This window comes from Microcebus murinus, chromosome 1, assembly GCF_040939455.1.
Source record: "Microcebus murinus isolate Inina chromosome 1, M.murinus_Inina_mat1.0, whole genome shotgun sequence".
NCBI lineage: Eukaryota > Metazoa > Chordata > Mammalia > Primates > Cheirogaleidae > Microcebus > Microcebus murinus.
Genome location: NC_134104.1, coordinates 68,252,709 through 68,262,648, shown reverse-complemented (window position 1 = coordinate 68,262,648; position 9,940 = coordinate 68,252,709). Strand labels below are relative to the sequence as shown.

The following is a 9,940-nucleotide window of genomic DNA, read 5'->3' as shown; positions in this document are numbered from 1 at the left end:
CTCACTCTGTTGCCCAAGCTAGAGCGAGTGCCATGGCGTCAGCCTAGCTCACTGCAACCTCAAACTCCTGGGCTCAAGCAATCCTGCTGCCTCAGCCTCCCGAGTAGCTGGGACTACAGGCATGAGCCACCATGCCTGGCTAATTTATTTATATTTATATATATATATATATTAGTTGGCCAATTAATTTGTTTCTGTTTATAGTAGAGAGGGGGTCTCGCTCTTGCTCAGCCTGGTTTTGAACTCCTGACCTCGAGCAATCCGCCCACCTTGGCCTCCCAGAGTGCTAGGATTACAGGCATGAGCCACCTCGCCCAGCCTACCATTGTTATTTTTGCTATTTCCTTATTGAGGGACTGCTTATTTCTAATTTTTCACTATTATAAAAATAGAGATGAATTTATTTGTGCATAAAGCTTTTTCCTGTGTTTTCAATTGTTGCCTTTATCTCTCTCAGTGTTTTTGTTAAGCATTTGCCATCCTGTGCCTAACATAGCTTATTATTTTAAACACACATCCATTTTCTACAGTATAGTGTCAGGGTCTGAGGTTCCAAGCTGTATACGAAATTAGCCCACCTTTAAGACTTTCTGAGATTCTTATGTTGGTTACTATCCACACTTCTCTTTGTAGGATGTTCTCCTAGAGGCCCTGGTGTTTTCCTCAGCTAGCTGTCCTTATTTGGGGTACCTCAGTCTATCAGCCGTGTTCAAAAACCTATTTGAAATTCAATCTTAAATCCTTTTTTCCCCTATGGAGGCTCTTCAGCAGGTGTAGAAGTTTATGTATCTTTCTTCTTAGCCACTTTCAAGTTAAAAAAAAAAAAAGTGAATACATTAAAAAGTTCTTGTGCATTCTTTTTCCATAACCTTGTGTTACCCACTTGCCTTAACACCTACAGAATCAAAAACCTTCCAAAGGTTCACTTTAGCAACAGAAAACGTTTCTCCTCACCATCCACCCTGCTACACGTGATTTACTTACCAGTGCCCTCCCTGGAATCCACTCCTGCTCAACTATCTCTCATTTGATTCATTTTTTTATGAACCAACCTGGGTCAAAAATAACAGGGAGAAAGAGGGCTGGGTCAGCCACAGATTTTCACCGGACTTGGTTGGCGGACGCGAATTCCCCGTAAAATCTAGCGCCGTGGTGATGCAGTAGCCCACGCGGCGTCGGGGCCTCTGCTCTGTGAATGCGGTGCGAGCGTCCGGCGCTGCGCCAGGCGCTGAGGCGTACAGTGGGAAGGACCACCACAGGTCTGTCTGCGCGAGACATGGCCCAGATCTGGGCCAAGGGGGAGCCGCCGGGTAACGCTTCCTGATGGACTATCAGCCAGCACTGGAGACAGTTCACATCTGTATCCCACTACGAGGAGGCGTCTTCACTGCGTTCTCTGGTTCCGGGTGGAGACTGACCCTTCGGGATTCCGTCTCCAGTCTCCAGTGTTTCTGCTCTGTCCCTGCATCCCTGGAGGCCTCTATGGAGGCGGAACTACTGTGTCAGGGGTCGTGGTTTTCGGGGAAGAAGTCGTGGTCGGATTGGCAAGAGGGCGGGCTGGAGGCGGGACTTCCTGGCTGCTGTTCCGTCAGCTGCCTTCCCGGGCGTCTCCCCGCAACCTCCTTAACTTCCCTAGTCAGTGACGCGGCGCCGGCAGAAATCCTAAGGAATTGGGGTCGAGGGAGGGTGAGTTGCAGGTGAGAGCCCAATGTGTGCATATCCCTGTAGCTCTGTTTGAGAGGAGAAACTGTGGGACTGGGACGGCGAGGAAACTGAAGGAAGAATGGGTCAGTGACAGCGAGGGGAGTGTGAGGCAAGGGCTGAGAGGCGACTGTGACCGAGGGGACTGTGACCGAGCTGTAGCTGCTTGCAAAGGGTCTGCGACCCAAGAGCAGTGAATATGAAGGACTCTGACCTCGGAGAGCACGAGACAGAGGCTCTGGCGTGACTCTGATCGAAGAAGTATGAGGCAGTGATCGCAAGGGACTGTGACCGAGGAGCAGTGACTCCGAGGAGACTCTGATCGATGGATGGTGACTGTGGGGCAACTGTGACCTAAGAAACTATGAAGCAGGGGCTGCAAGGGGACTCTGATCAAGGAGCAGTGACCTTGAGGGGCTGACTTGGAGAAGAGTATAGGATCAGTGATTGGTGATGGTATTGTAGAGCTGTGTTTGGGCACGGGGTGTAATTGTGACTGGGCAGCGAAGGTCTTTAACGGAAAGAAGACGGAAACTCACGTCTAAGTCTGAGACTTAGATGTGAGTTTAATTTTATGGACAAACTTCGAGTGGCTGGGAAACTTACTACCGAGTTACAGTTTCTTCATAAGTGAATGGGAGGTTTGGACTAGTTTAATGTCACTGAAACTATGGGTTCTATCCTCTTATTGGGTTATGAAATCAAGTTAGTGGATGGCACCTGTAATTTTTTTTTAAATGGAATAGAAATTTTCTGTGTGTTCACATAGTAAAGGTAAGTATTGTTTCATGAAATTTGTTTCAGTTGTGTGTGTATGAGATTATGATGCAAAATAGATTTTGTACGTCTTAAAATGTGTGAAGTAAAATGTAGTAAAAAAGTTTGAAAAATATTGGCCCAGATTGTTAACTTAAAAATTTTTTTTTAGCGATGGGGTCTTGCTCTGTTGCCCAGGTTGGAGCTGGAGTGCAGTGGCACTATCATAGCTCACTGTAGCAGTGGTCCCCAACCTTTTTGGCACCAGGGACCAATGGAAGACAATTTTTCTACGGGACGAGGGCGAGTGGAGTTCAGGTGGTGATGTGAGCTATTGGGAGCAGCTCTAAATACGCTGTTTCGCTGCTCACTTCTTGCTGTGTGGCCTCGTTCCTAAGTTTTGTGGAAGACAGTTTTTCCACGGGCAGGGTTGGAGCGGGGTCGGTACTGGTCTGCGGCCCGGGGTTGGGGACCGCAGCACTGTCGGATTGGCTTAATTGGAGAAGGCTTCCTGAATGTAATTGAGGTGACTAGTGATGACTGAGAGCTGAAATTCAGGATGTCACTTGGGAGAACCAGAAGTTATATTGAGATAGGGACAGTGATATTTATAGAGGCGATGAGGATTTAGGGGTTTGTGGTAGGAGAAACTGCTAGGGATAGATAATTGAGTAAGGGGATGCTTTGAGGGTAGTAGCAAGGCTTGGGAAGGAAATTGAAGATACAGAAAATGCTCTGCCAAGAATAAAACGAAAGTAAGAAGAATGACCTTCAGATCCTATTCAATCTTGATACTTAGTGATTCTGCAAGTACAGAGAATTGCTGGTTAAAATGTGTTGAGAAAGGGATTTGGTGCAATGATAGAGGTAAACATGACCATTATGGGGAAAAAGGTGGACAAAAGGATGACACTGGGAATGTCAACAATGGGAGAGGCTTTAATGTATTTAGCTATCCAACTCAGTGATTTGTGTACTGGAGGCCAATAGTACACTAACATACTGGGAGTGATACCATGCTGTGGGTAATTCAAATGGAGTTTTAGCTGTTCATTCCCTCTCATGGGCCTGTTAGTGATGCAGATGAAATTAAAGTGAGTGTTACTACTTCTTCCTCTCGTACAGCCGTTTTGTAGAAGATACTATTGATTGTGCTACCCAGTGCTTTCCAGAAAGATCTAATAGGAGAAGCTTGAGGTCATTTAAACTTATTGGACACTGTATTACTCTAATAACCTAATAGTCACCCCTCCCCTGTACACATACATATCCTTTATGATAGGGGAAGAGAGTTGAGAAAGGTTCTGGAGTGGGAATGAGTTGAGAATGGTGGGAAATAGCCCTTGTTTCGCTAACAACAACAACAAAAAAAGGCTAGTTACACTTTTTTCTAGGACATTAGATGTTTAACTTGACTTACATTCTACATAACTAAAGGGAACTACTCAAAAATTTCTAGAACAGAATATATGCCTCAAGGTAAGAGACTGTAAAAGAAGAGAGACTAAGGTTTGGGGACTGCAGTACTCCCTCTGGGGTCTTTTGTGTTTGCTGAATGTAATGATTCTTTTTGACCTAGCCTGCTTTGCAAATTCCCTTTGAAAACCAGTGTGATGGCCTGATTGATAAAGAATGAGCTTTATTCCCGACTCAGCCTATGATTTCTCCTCCCATAAACAGGTGGGGTTTTATTTTTCTTGGGGACCTCCTCTTTGGATATGTGATCCCTTAAGGAGAATGATCTAATCAGATAGAACCTTGGATTCATAAGTCCCAGTTCACTTTATCTGATGTTAGCATTGACTCACTCTGTGACTATGGGAAGCATTATTGTTTTCTCTTGTTTTAGATTTTCTAACCATAGCAGAGGTAGCTGTTCTTGTGATTAAACAGCCCTTTAATAATCTGAAATATATGCTACTTACCAAATTTTGTAAACAATCTCATGGAGTTTGTAAACCATCTGACCCCATTCATGATTCCCATATAGAGCTCTCTAACTTCCAGGTTAGATAGGATTTTCCTAGGGATGTGGATAACCTCTCCTAGACAAACTGTAAGTGCTGATGAAAATGAATTGCTCAAAGAAAAAGCAAGCATACAAATGTTCTATTCTTATTAATGATAGATAATGACAAAATATCTACTAATAATAGTAGTTTTCTTGCTCAGGCATCATGCTTTTATTTCCAAGTATTTGCATCACTCTGATCTGGAACCAGACCTTCTAACTTTTTTGCTTTTCTGCTAATAGAAAGAATTCCCCCTTCTGATCAAACAGAAATAGGTCTCTCTTACAATAAGTTTGTGTTACCTTGAAATAGATTGGAAAGGCCGGGCGCGGTGGCTCACGCCTGTAATCCTAGCACTCTGGGAGGCCGAGGCGGGCGGATTGCTCAAGGTCAGGAGTTCAAAACCAGCCTGAGCGAGACCCCGTCTCTACCATAAAAAAATAGAAAGAAATTAATTGGCCAACTAATATATATAATATAAAAATCAGCCGGGCATGGTGGCTCGTGCCTGTAGTCCCAGCTACTCGGGAGGCTGAGGCAGGAGGATTGCTTGAGCCCAGGAGTTTGAGGTTGCTGTGAGCTAGGCTGACGCCATGGCACTCACTCTAGCCTAGGCAAGAAAGCGAGACTCTGTCTCAAAAAAAAAAAAAAAAAATAGATTGGAAAGAATGCATTTTTCTAAAAGTCTTCATCTTTCTTTGTATTTTTTCTAGTAAGAGAAACTCTAAAGTCAGAGTATTTGCCAATCATCACTGGACTGAGAGGGGTCCTTTTTTGCTCAAGATTGTGGCTGGCTGCTTCTACATCTTTTAAATTATTACCATATCAATTATATTAGAAAAACAGGATGACTTAGGAAAAGAGTGAGGAAATAACTCTAGGTGTTGTCAACCCTCCTGCTTATCTGCTTGGTGACTTCTGGCACCTCCTCTTTCCTAAGTCTTTTGACCTCTTTCCTAAGTTTAAACCTTTCTGTGTTTAGTCCTAACCTCTTTTCACAGTGTTCCTATTAAATGAGTACCTAGACACATGTTCCAAATGTGATTTGTTAAATGCTTTATGGATGATTTGTGGCAAAAAAATTAAATGCTAATTCCCTTCTGCAATTTAGTTGATAAATTCAGGGAATGTACATTTTTACATACTCTATTTTGCAGTATATACCAGAGCTCCACTTCAGAAATAAAAAAGAAACTATGAGTGTTTCATATATATTTGGCACTGTGTTAGGTTTGTTTATATACCTTATCTCATTAACATAAATAATTGAATTGTCTATTTTACTGTTTGCAAACCAGATTCGTAGATAAATATATAGCAGGTTTTATGTATATGTGTCCCCCCCTTCTTTTGATAACTCTCTTATGAGTTGAAAGTTATATTAGTTTGAGGCTTTTGTTTTTGGACTAGGATGAGCCAGGGAGCCCATGGATCTCCTGGCTGTTATACCATATTCATAAGTATTTGCAAACCAGTTTTGAGTGCTAAAAATATTGACATATGGGCTTTGCTTTATACAAAAGGAGTGTATGACCCTTAAAAGAAAACAGAGGTCGTTTTTTATCTACAGAGAATTACCTTAGATGTGATTATATTTGTTATTTTTTGGCCCTATATCAGGAGTCTTAATTTTTTTAATGTTATGAACGCTTTTGGCAGTATGGAGAAACTTTGTGGAGTACGTTTTTGGAATAGTGTTTTTATATAAAAAAAATAAAATACATAGAATTATAAAGGAAACCAACTATATTGAAATACAGTTATCAAAATATTTTTCAAATGTGTGATACAGCATTATATGTGTTTTTTGTTTTGTTTTTGAGACAGAGTCTCGCTTTGTTGCACAGGCTAGAGTGAGTGCCGTGGTGTTAGCCTAGCTCACAGCAACCTCAATCTCCTAGGCTCAAGCAATCCTGCCTCAGCCTCCCGAGTAGCTGGGACTACAGGCATGTGCCACCATGCCCGGCTAATTTTTTCTATATATATTAGTTGGCTAATTAATTTCTTCCTATTTATAGTAGAGACGGGGGTCTCACTCTTGCTCAGGCTGGTCTCGAACTCCTGACCTCGAGCAATCTGTCTGCCTCCACCTCCCGGAGTGCTAGGATTATAGGCGTGAGCCACTGTGCCTGGCCTATATGTTTTTTTTTTTTTTTTGAGACAGAGTCTCGCTTGTTGCCCAGGCTAGAGTGAGTGCTGTGGCGTCAGCCTAGCTCACAGCAACCTCAAACTCCTGGGCTCAAGCAATCCTTCTCCCTCAGCCTCCTGAGTAGCTGGGACTATAGGCATACACCACCATGCCCGGCTAATTTTTTTTTATATATATATATTAGTTGGCCAATTAATTTCTTTCTATTTATAGTAGAGACGGGGTCTTGCTCTTGCTCAGGCTGGTTTCGAACTCCTGACCTCGAGCAATCCACCTGCCTCGGCCTCCCAGAGTGCTAGGATTACAGGCTTGAGCCACCACGCCCGGCCTATATGTGTTTTTTATTAATGTAGTAAATAATGTTTATTATCTACCAGTGGGTCTTATAATTTTTAAATGGTCATAGGTTTGAACACTTTCAAGATATTTGTAACAACTGTAATGTGATATTAAAATATGCATGATTTCTGTTGGTGACAAATCTATTTGTCTACTAAGTCTATTACTATTGTGGCTTATGTTCATAACTGAAGGAAATGATGAATTTGTCAGAGGTTAATTGAAGGAAATGGTGAATTTGTTAAAGGTTACTAAAATAAAGATAAAATTATTTTCATCCAAATTTTCAGACTCCCTAAATTCTGTCAGAGACCTTGCTTTAGAGATATAAGTTCCATAACCTACTCTAGGAAGAACACATTCTAAATACAGGGTTTATTCACTTCTGACAGAATGGTGGCAGAGTAAAATAATTCAACAGTAAGAACTATAATAATAACTATAAGACACTTATAATAATAAGTGTCCCTTGTGGTTTTTAGGTGAATCTCTTTCCTGAACCATATTTCCTGAAATATCCTACTATATGGTCAGCTCAAGTATAAGCTTTATTTTGTTCCTGTGGCTAACCCAGAGTCTGGCACAGAGTGTTTGGTTAATGTTTGTTGAATAAGGGTTTCTCTAAAGAAATTAGAGGGAAGAAATTACAGGAAAGTTTAAAACACAGATCATACACGTGGCAATTTGCAGGCCTTGAATATTTAAGGGTAACATTGAGCTCTGGTTTAAAACTGGTCATGTGAAATTCACCTTTACATTGAGAAATTCTCTCTTTTTTTTTTTTCTTTTTATTAAACAGAAGAGATTGGAGAAGAGAAATTCTTAAATCAAGCAGTCTTTTAACATGTTCTATTTAGTGTAGTGATATAAATGGGCTAGGTACATAAACTTCAGTAATCCTATATTAGAAAGTTATGTACAATTTCTTGAAATAATCCTATTTCTAACACTTATCCCAATTTGAGATTGGATAAATTTAGGTAGAATTTGCCACCAAATTATTAATAAAACTGATCCTGTCTTAATCTAGGATGAGAGTTGGCAAACTTTTTTGGTAAAGGACCAGATTGTCAATATTTTAGGTTTTTCAGGTCATACAGTATTTGTTGTGACTACTCACTCTGCTATTGTAGCACAAAAGCAGCCATGGATAATCAATATATCAGTGAATGAGGCCAGGTGCGGTGGCTCATGCCTATAATCCTAGCACTCTGGGAGGCTGAGGCAGGTGGATCATTTGAGCTCAGGAGTTCGAGACCAGCCTGAGCAAGAGCAAGACCCTGTCTCTGCCAAAACCAGAAAAAATTAGCTGGGCATGGTGGCGCATGCCTGTAGTCCCAGCTACTTGGGAAGCTGAGGCAGAAGGATTGCTTGAGCCCAGGAGTTTGAGGTTGCTTTGAGGTAGGCTGACACCACGGCACTTTAGCGAGGGCAACAGAGTGAGACTCTGTCTCAAAAAACAAAATAAAGAATATTAGTGAATGAGCATGGCTGTGTTCCAATAAAACCTGAATTACAAAACCAGGTAGTGGGCCATCTATGGCCTGCTAGCTGTAGTTTGCTGACTGCTGATCTAGGACATCTGCTGGTTCTTAAATCCATTCTCTCTTTCCCACTTTGGGTTAGCTGTATCCTCCCTCAAGCTTCAAAGGCCTTTATATAAGGGGTGATATCCCTGCCCTGTTATCTGCAGAAAGGCCTGAGTGTATAGCAGATGACATGATTAATGAATGCTAAGAGTATTAGATGCCCCTTAACCTTGGAGTTTACAGAGCTTGCCTCTTAAAGCACCACCTTATGAAGCACCACCATGGTAAAAGCAGGTAAAGATCACAAATAAGAAGTATGTTAGCTCACTTAGCTATATACAACTGGACATTGGTATGCCAATAGAAAGATACTGAGCATGGAGTTTTACTGAGGAAGATAATATAGGACTAGAGATGGAGGAAGCAGGAATAGAATACAAAGGAAAATTATGCTTCCTCTTTTTGCAGATAGTTCCTTGTACTAATCAGTCAAGTTTGAATTAGATTTTTGAAATTTGCGTAAGTATACGTAGTTGCTACTTGCTACTAAAGTGGTTCCCCCTTATCTGCAGTTTTTCTTTCTGTGGTTTCAGTTATCTGTGGTCAGCCACTGTCAGAAAATTGTAAGTACAGTACAATAAGATATTTTGAGAGAGAGACCATATTCATGTAACTTGTATTACAGTATATTGTCATAATCGTATATTAATTATTGTTAATCTCATACTCTAATTTATAAATTAAACTTTATCTTAAGTATGTACATATAGGAAAAAACTGTATAGTCAGCCTTTCATATCTGTGTGTTCCACATTCATGGACTCAACCAACCATGGATAGAAAATATTTGGAAAAAATAAAAAATAATACAAATTAAACCAATATAATGTAATAACTTAATATTTACATGGTATTTATTTATTTTTTTTATTTTATTTTTTTTTTTTTGAGACAGAGTCTCACTTTGTTGTCCAGGCTAGAGTGAGTGCCGTGGCGTCAGCCTAGCTCACAGCAACCTCAATCTCCTGGGCTTGAGTGATCCTTCTGCCTCAGCCTCCCGAGTAGCTGGGACTACAGGCATGCGCCACCATGCCCGGCTAATTTTTTTTTTTTATATATATATCAGTTGGCCAATTAATTTCTTTCTATTTATAGTAGAGACGGGGTCTCGCTCTTGCTCAGGCTGGTTTTGAACTCCTGACCTCGAGCAATCCGCCCGGCCTCGGCCTCCCAAGAGCTAGGATTACAGGCGTGAGCCACAGCGCCCGGCCAACATGGTATTTAGATTGTAGGGTATTATAAGTAATGTAGAGGTAATTTAAAGTGTATAGGAGGATGCGCATAGGTTATATGCAAATACTACACCGTTTTATATAAAGGACTTTGGTATCCACAAAAGGTCTGGAACCAATTCCCTATGGATACTGAGGGACAACTGTATATATAGAGTTTGG

General features: G+C 41.3%; 1 protein-coding gene across 7 annotated transcripts in view; it reads left to right on the top strand.

Annotated features, from left to right (window-relative positions):
- Positions 1-376: 376 nt before the first annotated feature.
- PCYT1A (phosphate cytidylyltransferase 1A, choline) overlaps positions 377-9,940 on the top strand; it is a 50,164-nt gene continuing 40,600 nt past the window's right edge. For 2 of the 7 annotated variants that reach the window (XR_012919007.1, XM_012780357.3), the window contains exon 1: positions 377-4,137. The gene's annotated coding sequence lies outside the window, so the exon portion shown is untranslated. The remainder of the gene's footprint in view (positions 4,138-9,940) is intronic. The other 5 variants (XM_012780351.3, XM_012780354.3, XM_012780350.3 and 2 more) reach the window with 5 other exon arrangements.